The sequence below is a fragment of the Dasypus novemcinctus genome, chromosome 6 (assembly GCF_030445035.2).
Source record: "Dasypus novemcinctus isolate mDasNov1 chromosome 6, mDasNov1.1.hap2, whole genome shotgun sequence".
Taxonomy (NCBI): Eukaryota; Metazoa; Chordata; class Mammalia; order Cingulata; family Dasypodidae; genus Dasypus; species Dasypus novemcinctus.
Window position 1 is genome coordinate 53170059 of NC_080678.1, and position 14106 is coordinate 53184164.

Genomic DNA, 14106 nt, shown 5'->3' on the forward strand with positions numbered 1-14106 from the left:
CTGCATGATCAGAGGTTCTGGGTTCCACAGGAACTTTCATTGTCTTTTGGCATTCATGATATTTTATTTGATGAGCTGGCATCAACAGAGGACTCTGCATCTTCTGGGGAAATATAAGCAAACCCTCTTCCCCAAGTTAACAGCTTCCCAGTTGGCCATTCATTGGTTAGTGGATCATTCCACCAAATCAAAAGTTTTACAGACAGAGTTTGGGTTTGCGTTTTAGAATTAGTTTGGAAAAGCCTTTCAGCTGCTGTCCCTTCCAGGGTTTTTCCAAGTAAAGAAAATTAAGAATGAATAATGCTTTGTGTAGCTGCACCTGCGGTGTCTCCCTGTCTTCCCCCCCCTGCTTTTTTTTTTTAAGATTTATTTATTTCTCTGCCCTCCCCCTCCCCCTCCCCCGGTTGTCTGTTCTCTGTGTCTATTTGCTGGGTCTTGTTTCTTTGTCACTTCTGCTGGCACGGGAATCTGTGTCTCTTTTTTTGTTGAGTCATCTTGTTGTGTTAGCTCTCTGTGTGGGTGGTGCCATTCTTAAGCAGGCTGCACTTTCTTTAATGCTGGGCGGCTCTCCTTACGGGGTGCACTCCTTGTGCGTGGGGTCACTCCTTGCACGTGGGGCTCCTCTACGCAGGGGACAACCCTATGCGGGGACAACCCTGTGTGGCACAGCACTCCTTGCATGCATCAGCACTGCACATGGGACAGCTCCACACGGGTCAAGGAGGCCCAGGGTTTGAACCGCGGACCTCCCATGTGGTAGACAGATGCCCTAACCACTAGGCCAAGTCCGTTTCCCCCTTTTTGTTTTTGTAGCATAAGTTTAGTGATTTGACTTGTTCCCTTGACAATAGCTTGCCCTTGGGGGTTATAAGGAAGTCCTAAAGTGTGTGAAATACTCCAAGTATCTAGAAGCCTTTTAAGGGAGACACTAGTATAAGCAGGAGCATTGTCTGTTTTGAGCCCCTGGAAGCAAGATAACAGGTTCAGTCTTAGGGATATCTACATCCGGGCTTCCTGCTGTGGTGAAGGTTAAATTCAAGACACTGAAGAGTGTTGGGGAAAACCAGGGTTGCTCCATTAACCAGGAAAATGCCCTTCTGGAGCAGAGCTGGGAGCAGGCCCTGTTGGAAGTTTCCTACCAAGGGGGTGGCATTCTTATGGTATTTAGACGAACGTAGGTTAGACCAATGATATCCTTTACCACAGTGGGGACACAGGTCGTTTCAGAGCTGAAATATTCTGTCTTAATGGCATTGTTTTTCCCTCAGAACTTTTCCAACAATCTTTTCTCATATGACCAGTTTTTCCACAATTATTGTAGATGTCAAGAGGTTCAATTATTTGCATTTAGAAAGGCCAGGACTCAGGAATAATTTTTTGGAAGGAGAAAAGGATTTATGAATGACTGGCCGGGCTCAGAGCTTCTCATTCAGAATCCAAGCCCTGAATAGAGTTTTGGGTCCTTTTTATACAGACGATATAAGGGTGAGCAGTCAAATGGTGCTTTTATGAAAGAAAATGACTTTTCCTTGTTAGTTGTTTTTCTGAGTACCAGATAGGTTTTGAATTAAAATATACCCCACATTCCAGGTGAGTTTGAATTAGCATATCCCCCACATTCCAGGTAAGTTTGAGTTAACATCTTGCCCACATTCCATCTGGATGCAACTTTGAACACACAATTTAGTCTACAACCTTTGTGAACATTCAAAGCCTATAGGGCCTACATTACTTAATTGGATTTGTAGGCACACTTGGATACAGAATTAGATAAATTTGAATTTATGCACAGACTATATTATATCCCCCCATTTGAGGCCAAGCTTCAGTTTATTTAAGTTTCAGCATCACTATTGTCAGAGTCTGTCTGGACTGACTGGTATGTATATAGAATTTGCATTGTTAAATTCTTTTCCCGGGACTGGAGTCATTGCCATGGTTATGAAGGGCAGGGCTGCAGCTTCTCACTGTCCCACATGCACAGCTCAGGACACATACAGCTCAGGTTATCTATGAAGAGATGAACAGCCTCCCACCCATAGGCCACATCATTTCCAGAACACCTCTTATTGATTTTCAGCCCTGACATAGCCTGAGCCATTATTGTTGCACATTGAATCTCTGTCCCTACATTGTGACACAGTTTAATATATCGAGTCAAATCCACTTTACCCTTCATAATCCCTATAGCTTTCTGATGATCCTGATTAGCATTTGCATAAGCCATTAGCTACAAAATAGTATCTGCAGCTTCTAAGTTATTGACCTGTCTTTTGATAGCCTCTTGTAACTGAGCAATAAAGTCAGGGTAGGGTTCTTTAGGTCCTGGTAATATTTTTGGAATGACCCCAGAGGCTGGCCCTTAGCCTCAAACTTTTCCCAGGCTCTTAAGCAACAACACTGTACCTGTGCGATGGCTTGATCATTCATCACTAATTGCTGATCTAGTCCCACCCAGTTCCCCACTCCCACTAACTGATCCAAGGAAATGGGGATATTATGGCCTCTATTATGAGCAGCCTGAGTCTCTGCATGATTTACCCACCAGGTTTTGAATTGTAAAAATTCTCCAGGCCGCAAGGTGGTATGTGCTATTGCAGAGCAGTCAGCTGGAATCAGCCTAGAGCCTTTGGAAAGCCCCTGCACTGCAACATAGGTAAAAGGAGAATTTGTTGCACTGCTGCTTTTAACTCTTTCAATATTTTAAATGGGAAAGATTCATGGGGGAACTCAAACTCCATTTGGGTTTTTAGGATCTACTATGGGAGTTATTCTTTCTTGTATGTTAACTGGAAAAGCCACTTGAAATGCCTCCAAATCACCCTCACTTCTAGCTTGTAAGATGCCCTGCTGTAAAGCGGACAACTTTGACTGAGTGTCTCCAGATGTGGGAGGGGGAGAGGAGTCGGTGCAGTGGAAACTGATTCTCTAAAGTCAGTTAATGAAGGGGCTGAATGCAAGACGATGGGAGGACTTTCCTCACATTCTCTGTCTTCATCCTCTTCTGTTGACAAGGGTTCTAAAACAGATTAATTATAATCAAAGTGGGCCAAATAGTAATAGGGAGAGGAACACCTTGTACAAGTAATTTTTCTAACTCTTTTCCCACTTTTCCCAGTCTCCTAATTCAAACTTCCTTTGCTAGGAACCATGAGTAATAATCTTCTATAACCTGTAAGAGTTCCAAAAAGAAGGCTCAGAGACCTTAGCTCCTTTACCTTTGAGAAGTTGTTTCAAGAGCCATACATACAGGTAATATTTTGTTGAACTGTCTCTGTTTCCCACCATAACTCTGCTAGAATACCCGAGAGTGTCCTTACTCACTGAGGACTTGGAAGGCCTTCTAAACCACGTGGGGCTCCATGCCATGACAACACCTTTAATTTCACCTGAAGTGATTCTTCTTCCCTTTGGGTCCCACCTTGGGCTCCAGTTGCTGCGCTAAGTCAGCAATTGGTTGCCTTGAAGGGAAGGCAATGCAACTTTATGAAATAAAGGACAGAGAGAGACAAGAGCGGAGATAAAGATGGGTCCCAGGGACACATAGCTTTTGGAACTGAGAGCCTGAACCCTAGTTTCCACATCGTATTTACTTAGAAACTAACAAGCAGATGTTTGCTGTCAGAACTGCAACATTTACAATAAGGCAACATCTGCAATCGAACAGGTGCAAACATTTTACTATAATAAGGTACAGGTTATACAAAGTTCAAACTCTTCCTCACACAAGTACTTTTTTGTGCTGACTAGATGGTGCTCCATCAGCTCAAGGCCCAGTGTTCCTAAGCCTGCACTTTTGTCTGCATTATAGAAATGTTTTAATTTAAAACCGTATTCCTACAACAACAGGCGAACCCCAAATCTGTATTGTGAGTTCCTAGGCAGGAGCAGACTGGCAACATTGAAGCAAACACAGATTAGAATAGAAGAGAGAATTTTACACACATAGCATAGGAAATACTTCACTTTAGAATCACCTAGATGGAAAATTCCCAGTTTCTGCCCATGCCAGAAAACTCATGCAGCAACCTCCAGCTTTGTTCCTGTAGGAAAATCCCTGGGCAGCTGCTAGGTATGGAGCTAAGGGGTCCAGAGAAGCCCGTCCCCTGACAAGACACAAATTGGGGCTGCTCTATGGGCTGCAGCACTTTCCCTACCTTCTGGCAAGGCATAAGGCCTGAGGGCCTTTGTTTTCACTTGAAGGACTGGAGTGTTGGCAGGCAGCTAGGAATAGAAAGGGACTTTTAATCTTAATTGATGGCATGTAAAGAGGTTCCTTATTCTATAGGGCAGGGGCTTAGTAAATGGCCTGGGATCTTGATGCCCTATTCACTGCCCTTATTGGGCACAACTGTGGTTACGAGAGGTCTGGAGTGCAGGCTAGGGCCAAGAATTGGTTAACTATGAAATTAACAATATTACCTGCCAAGTCAAGGGTCTGTGGGGGCCTCCTGGTTCATTGTTCCTGGGTGGCTTCAGGCGCCTTCCATCCTCACCTGGGGCAAGGCCTAATGGTCTGTGCTGACACAGCTTGTGCCAGGTTCCTGCAGACATGGAGGCTGGATTCAGGTATCCCTGACATGACTGTGCTTTTAATAGTGACAGTTAAAAGGTGAACCTGCCTCTGGGTCCCATGGCTGCCCCTCCTCACCGGCTTCTCCTCAGCGACTCAGTCATGATTGTTGAAAACTGCAAAGGCTGTTTTAAAAGGGAGTAAATTTGGGGGCCCAGAGAATTTTCTGCAGGTTTCTATGGGTATCCAGGAAGACTGAGGCTCCTAGGAGGATCTGTCCTTCTCTAGAGTTAGGATCTACAAGACAGTATTTGTATTGCCTCTGACAGCTTGTCTTGAAATAAGGCTGTGTTTTCATCCTCCCTCTGTGTAAATTCCCTGAGCTTATAATTGACTTCCTTATCCTTTAAGGGGACATGGCCACATGATCTCTGGCCCTCAGATCTGTCTGGCCTCTCCTTCTCTCTTACACAGGTTTAACTGGAAGTCAGGGTCTCATACAGAGACCACTCTCAGCCACACTGCAGCCATGTGCTGTGGCAGGAAAGATTAGCCTCTTCCCTTTTAGACCATCAGTAGCAGGTTGTCCCAATTAGAAGCCACCCATTATCCTAGGAGAGGACAAATGCATTCATCAGTCTTGGTAGCGTCCCACTGCTAGACCTGGTGGCATGGATTGCTCACTGAGCCAGCATCCTGGAGTTCAGGAGACCTGCTTCCTGACACTACATTTGAGGGATCAGGAGCCTTATGTCTCTGGGCATCCCCAGAGCCTTAGATGTCTTAGGGAAGTCTGGCTCTGGTTCCCAGACTGAAGGACCTAGCCAGACTCTAGGAAATGGACTGGCTAGGGACCTTTCTTTAGCCTACTTTGCAGAGGTCTTAGGAGATAGCCATAATGAGCAAGCTCATCTCATGCCCACTCCCAAGGACAGAGTTTTGTAGTCAAGCATTTTTTTTTACAATATTTATTTTTTATTTATTTCTCTCCTCTCCCTTGCACACTCCTCCCCCCAGTTGTCTGTTCTCTGTGTCCATTCACTGTGTGTTCTTCTGTGACCACTTTTATCCTTATCAGCAGCACTGGGAATCTGTGTTTCTTTTTGTTGCATCATCTTGCTGTATCAGCTCTGTGTGTGTGTGGCACCATCTCTGGGCAGGTTGCACTTTTTTTGCATTAGGCAGCTCTCCTTACAGGGCACACTCCTTGTACATGGGGGTCCCCTACATGGGCACTCCTTGCATGCATCAGCACTGCACATGGGCCAGCTCCACACGGGTCAAGGAGGCCCAGGGTTTGAACCGCAGACCTCCCATATGGTAGGTGAATGCCCTATCCATTGAGCCAAGTCCACTTCCCTGCAGGTAAACCTGACATTAAAAGGCAAGCAGTAGGGTGCCCGTCAACCACATGGGAGTTCTCAGGTTCCCTTCCCTGAGCCTCCTAAAGAAGACACGCAAGACAGCAAGGTGGTATGACAGGCTGTTGTGGTGAACTGATGCAAAAAGATGACAAGGAACTGATACAGAGAACAAAAAGTGAGTGCAAAACTGTGTGGGGGGAGAAATTTGTAAAATAAATCTTTTTTAAAAAAAAGTCAAGCAGAGAATGATCTGTGGCTTACAAGCAAACAACCTCAGAGGCCCTGGGGGTAATGGATTAGAAGGAACTTCAGGGCCTCACCAATAAATCAAAAGAGGCCACAGGCAGGCCTTAATAAAAAGTTTAGACTCACCCGTCCTAGTCCAGTGTTAGGGAGCATTACTTGCCTCTGTCTCCTGCCTTGGCTAACCAAATAATGTTAGTGGAAAGCTCTGGGTTCTGGGCTTCTGGTTCTTGGCTTATGTTGCATTACAAAAGTTAAGGACATGCCATAGGGTAGGCAAGGCTGTGAAGAGTTTATTAGGAAACAAGAAAATGAGAAAACCACACGGTCTGAGGCACGGACTGCACGCATGCTGAAGAGTGAGACATGCTCATGGGGCCCCAGTCAGGCCTTATAAAGCCTTTCCTCCTCCCCCTTCAAGATGTTGGGGGAGGGGCCCCAGCTGTTTGCCATTCTGATTGGGCACCTCACCTGTCAGTTTCCAGGGGACCAATGGTGTGGCCTTTTTAGAGAATCAGGGGCTTTCTTTGACTGCAAACGGGATTCTCATTCCAAATGGCATTCTCATGGCCAGAGTCTTGTGGGATCTCTCAGGAGGTTTCCAAGCCAGGACACACAGCTTTGTGGTCTGCCGGCCATGTTGTCTGCCAGTTCTTCACTTGTCACCCAAGTGTTCCCAGGTCTCATATTAACCTGCCTCATTCCAGTTTCTCCACATCTTCTCCAGAACTTATTTTTTTGTTTTATTCTGTTTTTGAATAATGGCCATCCTATGCATTGTGAGATGATGATAGCTCATTGTTGTTTTGATTTGCATTTCCCTAATATCTAGTGATACTGAACATTTTTTCATGTGCTTTTGGCCATTTATATTTCCAATTTGGAAAAATGTCTAAGTCTTTTGCCCATTTTCAAATTGAATTGTTTACTCTTTTATTGTTGAGCCGTATGATCTCTTTATATAGAATGGGCATGGATATGTGGTTTCCAAATATTTTCTCTCCTTGAGTGGGCTGCCTTTTCAGCTTCTTGACAAAGTCCTTTGCATCACAACAGTGTCTGAGTTTGAGGAGGTCCCATTTATCCATGCTTTCTATTGCTGCTCATGCTTTCAGTGTAAGGATTAATAATGCATTACATACCAACAAGTCTTAAGATGTTTCCTACATTTTCTTCTAGAACCTCTATGGCTATTCCTTTAATATTTAGGTCTTTGATCCATCTTGAGTTACTTTTTTTATAGGGTGTGAGATAGGGGTCCTTTTTCTTTCTTTTGGCTATGGATATCAGTTCTCCCAGCCCCTTTTGTTGAATAGACTGTTATTGACCAGCTAGGTGGGTTTGACGGGCTTGTCAAAAATCACTTGACCATAGATGTAATTAATGTTTCTGAACCATTAATTTGGCTTCCATTGATCTATGTGTCTATCTTTATGTCAGTACTTTGCTCTTTTTACCACTGTAGCTAGGTAATATTATTTAAAACCTGGAAGTGAAAGCCCTCTAACTTTGCTTTTCTCTTTTAAGATGTTTCTGGCTATTTGGGGTCCTATATCTTCCATCTGATAAATTGTGTTTTCCATTTGTTTAAAACATGCTGGTGAAGTTGTTTCAGGATTATGTTGAATTCATATATCCTTTGGGTAGAATTGTCATCTTAATGATATTTAGTATTCTAATCCATGAGCAAGGAATTTTCTTCCAATTATTTAGAACTTTTAAAAAATTTCTTTTAGCAATGAGTTGTAGTTTTCTGAATACAAGTGCTTTACCTCTTTGGTTAAGTTTATTCCTAAATATTTCAAATATTTGATTCTTATATCAGTAGTATAAATGATTTCCCCCCCCGACTTCTTCCTCAGTATGTGCATTACTAGTGTATAGAAATACCACTGATTTTTGCATATTGATCTTGTATCTAGACACACTACTGATATTGTTTAATAGTTCTAGCAGCTTTGTTTTACATTTTTCAGGACTTTTACCTGTGTATAGTGAAAGTTTTATTTCTTCCTTTCTGATTTGGATGAATTTTATTTCTTTTTCTTGCCTGATTGCTTTAGCTAGAACTTCTAACATTCTCTTGACCAATAGTAGTGACATTGGTATCCTTGTTTTGTCCCTAATCCAGTGGGAAATCTTTCAGTATTCACCACTGAGTACAATGTTAGCTATGAGTTTTTCATATATGGCCTTTACCGTGTTTAAAAATTTCCTTCAATTCAAATTTTTGCTCATTTTTTATTGGGTTTTATATTAGTTTCCTTGGGTCATTGTAACAAAGTACCATAAACTTTATGGCTTAAAATATTAGAAATTTGTTTCCTCATAGTCCTGGGGACTAGAAGTCTGAAATCAAGGTGTTGGTAGGTCCATGCTTTCTGTGTAGACTCTAGAGAAGGATAACTCCCTGCATCATTCTAGCTTCTGGTGGCTGCCTGGTGATCCTTGGTTTATAGCTGTATCACTTGAGTCTCTGCCTCTGTCATCACATCTTCCTTGTGTGTTTCTCCTCAGTATCTCCCTATTTCCAAATCTTCCTCTCCTCTTCAGGATATGTGATGGTTAGGCTATTGTGTCATCTAAGCCAGGTAATTGTGCCTAGTTGTTTGGTCAAGGAAGCACTGGGCTAATTTTAATACAAGGGAATTTATGGACTTTGGTCACCATTGTCTTCCTGCATTGGTAAATCGTAGATAGCTGGTTCTAATTACATCAGTCAGGGAGATTGCCATCAGCAATGAGTGTCGCTTAACCCAGTCAGTTGAATGCCTTAAAAGGGCAAGTGATTCCAGCATTGAGAGAGAATTTCCCAGTTCATCTTTGGACAGCCAATATCTTCCAGAGCTCATCAAGAACCTTCATTAGACTTTCACTGCAGCCCCTGTTTGCAGCCTGCTTACAGAACCTGGACTTGTACATCTCCACAGCTGCACGAGAAACTCTTAAAGAATTGCATACTATTGACAGGTATCTCTTGCTGATTCTGTTTCTCCCAAGATCCTTGACTAATACAGTTTGGTTCCAGGAGTGGTTCTTGAGGAACAGAGTCTTAAACATAGGGTGTCTGAGGTGGTTCTGGGAGTTTTGCAATTGTTTCTCTACTTTAACTGGACTCAAGGGTACTGACGACTCCCTTTCCAATAACAAAGAGGCCTCTAATAGTCCATGGTGCCAATTGGCAATTGAGATACCCAAAATAGCATCACTGGATTCCCCTATTTCCATGCTTATTAGAAGCAAGTATCTGGGCGAGAGCATTTTCCCCACCTTAACAGAGCTTTGTGGAGTCAAACAGTGTAATGATGTTGGCAGGCTCCTCCTAGATACTCTGGATACTGTTACAAAAGAAAAAGATGAGTTAAAGGCTTTAAATTTGAAACTTAAACACAGAACGGATGATGTGAAAGTTTCCATGTGTGCTCTGAAAGAAAATCTTGTCTCCTGTAACCACAGGCTCGAAATATCTGAGAACCAAACTCAGACTCTCATAGTACAAGTAGCAGAGTTACATAGGAAACTAAAATCTCAGCCCTGCAGGGTTTCTGAAGTTAAAGTGAAGGCATTGATTGGAAAAGAGTGGAATCCAGAGAATTTGGATGGAGATTTATGGGATGATGATAATATTGGTGGTGACATTAGAACCCTGAATTCTGCTGAAATGTTACCAGGTAAGCCTGCCATGGCCTGCCCTGCCTAGACCATACCTTGTCAACCTTGTATCATCCAGCCTCCAGCCTGCCCCAGGGAGTCTGAAACAACTTCCAGCCCTGAGGTGGGTACCAACCAAACTGAAGCCTGCTCTGCCCAGCCTCTGGGCTGCCCAAGGGACTCTGGACCTCTTTCCAAACTCTGGCATGCACTGCCCAACCTGAGGAAACTGCTTTCTACCACCTGCCTGAAGAGACTAATCCATTCTCACTAGAAGAAAATGCAAGGGAATTCCTTGAGTTGAGTAGCTTGTAAGTCATTTCTAATCCTTCTCCTTACCAACCCCCACCACCTCTCTTGTCTTTGAGACCTATTACTAGACTAAAATCACAAGCCCCCAAAGGTAAAATACAAATTGTGACCCACGAGGAAGTAAGGTATACTCAGAAAGAACTGCATGAGTTTTCCAACATATACAGACAGAAATCAGGGGAATATGTGTGGGAATGGATACTAAGGATATGGGATAATGGTGGAAGGAATGTAAAGCTCTGTTACACTGAATTTATTGATATGGGCACACTAAGCAGAAGTTCTGGATTCAGTGCTGTAGCTCAAGGGGTTAGAAAGGGCTCTAACTGTTTGTTTGGGTGACTCATTGAAACAAGTGCCAAAAGATTGTTATAGACTAGTGATATCGACCAGACTCAGACTCTGAAAAAAGTTCCAATTGAGAGCTTTATTAGCCATGCAGTAACTGCCTCATCCTATGCAGAGGAGAGAGCAGACCCAGGTTGCATGGGAAGTTTGCTTATATAGTCCTTTAGGTTCAGGGTGGGGGGTGGAGAATAGCTCAGTAAGCAAGTACGTACAGAAGCAGATGTTTGTGGTTAATTAAGTGATGGGAATTCTATCAGGGGAGACAAGGAGTTGGAGAGTTTTTGTTATTTACAAGGGTCTGTGTCAAGTTGGTCTTTTGGCAGGGTCTGACAAGATTTTCTACAGGAGGAAGCTCTGAGATAAGGCTTTACAGTCAAGCAAGCTTGTTACAGAAGTGAGATATATGTGGTTAGGGAGCTGTGGAATTTTCCTCTTGGGTGGGGGTGGTCACAGGTTCCCATTTCTCCCAAGATGGCCTAGCATATCTGAGGGTGGGACTCCCGATTTGCCCTGACACACAGTAGAAGAGGGAATTCAAAGGCTTAGGGACATTGGAATGCTAGAATGCATTTACCATTTGAGAGCTGCCCACCCACCCCAGGAATGTCCAGAGGACACACCTTTAACCAGGAATGTGAGGAATAAATTTGTAAGACTAACTCCATCTTCTCTGAAGAGCTCTGTGTTTGTTCTTCTGTGTAGTCATGATATTACTATATGGAGGTCTGTGATGGAAGTAGAATCCTTAAACATTATTGGGATGGTTGGATGTCGGTCTGGTAATGGTCAAGTATAGACAGTTAATCTCCAAGTCAAGGTGGGTGGGCATGGCTACTGTAATGAAAGGCAGATTCCAAAAGTCACTCAAAATAGTCTGAGTTGAGTGGAGTTATGGTGTTGGCTAATACATCATTGGGGACCTAGCATCAAATTAGGTGGGCAGTCTATTAAATTTCTTCTGGATCTGTATAAACAGAAGAATTTTAGGTCAAGTGAATGAAACCCTAACACAAATTACAGTTGCAGAGAATCATGGCCCCTTAATCAATTCCCAGGTTTGAGACAGTTTGCAGACCCAGAGCCCCTTGAATGAGGAGGAGGCCAGGTCTTTTTGGGGAAGGATCATGTTAAACTGCCCAAAATTTATACTGTTAATCTTCTTCCCACCTTTCCCAAGGAGATCTATGGCCTTTACCAGAGTAACTGTGCACTGGGGAAAAGGAAATGATCAGACATTTTGAGGATTATTAGACTCTGGCTCAGAAATGACATTTATTCCAGGTGACCCAAAACATCACCTTGGTCCACCAGTCAGAGTAGGGACTAATGGAGGTCAGGTGATTAATGGAGCTTTAGCTCACGTCCATCTCACAGTTGGACCGGTGCATCCTCGGACCCATTCTGTGGTTATTTCCCCAGTTCCAGAAGGCATAATTGGAATAGACATACTCAGTAACTGGCAGAATCCTGACATTGGATCCCTGACTCATGGAGTGAAGTCTATTATGGTTGGAAAGGCCAAGTGGAAGCCACTAGAACTACCCCTACCTAGCAAAATAGTAAATGAAAAGCAATACCGGATTCTGGGAGGAATTGCAGAAATTCGTGCCACCATCAAGGATTTGAAGGATGCAGGGGTGGTGATTCCCCCCACATCCCCATTAAACTCTCCTATTTGGCCTGTACAGAAAACAGAAAAGGCTTGGAAAACTCTGAAAGCACACTGTAAAAGTACAAAGCATTATTTTATTACTACTAAAACCATCTTGGAGAAAAAGAGTTTTACTTGCTTAATTTGGAATTCGACTTGGAATCTGCCACTTAGCACATTACAGTAGATACTCTGAATGAATGCCACTGATAAGGATAGAAGCGGTCACAGAAGAAGACACAACAAATGGACACAGAGAGCAGACAACAGGGAGGGGGGTTAGGGAGAAAGGGAGAGAAATAAATAAACAAACAAACAAAAAGAACAGCCTAAATTTTAGACCTTCTTTACTTTGAGGTCTGGGTTAATGTCTTCTTCATTCCACACTCACCTACCCATGACTGTGGTGCTGACCATTTGTTCAACTTCTAGGCAAAATTTTATTTTCATATGTCACATTTGGGAGAGAGCTTTTCTTTTGGAAATTGTTTCAGGTTTTATTCATTAGAGAAGAATAAGTCTCGTTCCTAGATGGACATGACCGCTGATGCATCTGATCTTATCAGTCTCAAACTACCAACTGTCTCCTAAATTAGCCAATTTCCTTCTCTGAGGAAAGCCTCCCTAAGAAATGAAGTCACAGGTGCTGGGGCAGGTTTGCAAGCTGAGCTAAGCCTGCCCTCTTGTGGCAACAGGAAAAATTACTTTTCCTTCTCAATTGTGACATTTGGTGGCTCTTCTTTTCCCTGTGTCTTAGAGAAGAATTCCAAGTTGACAGAATAACTTTCCTTGCTCTGAGGATCTGGGAGGGAACATCAAGCTTTGCTCCACAGAATACACAGCAAAGCCAGTTGAAAACAGAGTCAGAGCTCCTACCAACTTGTCCCAGGTCTTTTAGGCAAAAGTTCCAACCTCGCAAAAGTTCCACCTCTCAGAGCCTGAGTTAACTAGGTCAAGGAAGTCAGTTCATAAGGATACAAAGGGTCTAGGCAGTTGTATCAGGGGTAAGAAGCTTCTAGAAAAGGCAAATGTGCAATGTGGCCCAACTAGTAAGAACCAATGTGCAACATCCCCACCTTTAGACTAGTCCATACACTGAAGGAATCCCCAGAGAAAAGTGTGGAAAAGAGACAAAGAGCATAACAGGCAAGTGGATGGCAGCCCCTACTCTTTCTTCAGCTTATTGTCTGGTGTGTGGGAGCTTTACTGACCCCAAAGATACCCACTCACTGTCTCTGCCTCCCCAGCCCTAAGAACCTGTGTGTGCCTGGCCAAACCACTTTGTCTTAGTTCAAGCTAAAAGAAGAGCTCCCTGGGGACATATGGCCAGTGGGGGAGGGGGGCACCCTCCTGCACATGTACACCCTTTGCCTCTAGTGCATTTTTACTCCTTCCTCTGGGTCTAAGAAAAATCACACTGATTCCATTTCACTCCCTAGAGTTTCCCAGATGTTATTTGTGCATCTAATTTTCCTTAGCTACATGAAGAAGTCCTCTCATTCTTCATACATTTGGTCTATTTTCATATACCTAGTGAGATTCACTATGTTCCAGGCCCTGGATTAGATTCTGGGTAGACAGAGACAGTTAAGGTAGCCCCTTCCCTCAAACTCACACCCTAGTGGGAGAGATTTTACTGGGGCTCCAAGTCTATGATCCAGGGGCCCTATCAGGAGACCTACCTCTCCTGACCTTGCTTGCTGTGACAGTTTGGTATTGCTTATGAATACCAAAATTAGATATTGGGTTATGTTTGTGAACTGTTCCTCTGGGCATATTAGATTGTATTAAATTCAGAGGTTTCACTTTCTGTTATTAAATCAAGATTAGGGCTTTTATTTGACCACATCATTAAGGCATGTGGGGTTGAGTCCTCAGCCCCTTGGTGGGAACAAAACACTCCCACATGTAAGGAAATACATGGAGAAGGAGAATACAGAAGCAGATATGCAGGAAGAGAGAGTGCTCTGTAGACATGGCCGTGGGAAGAGAGATGAGCCTGATAGCCTACAGCTGACCTTGTG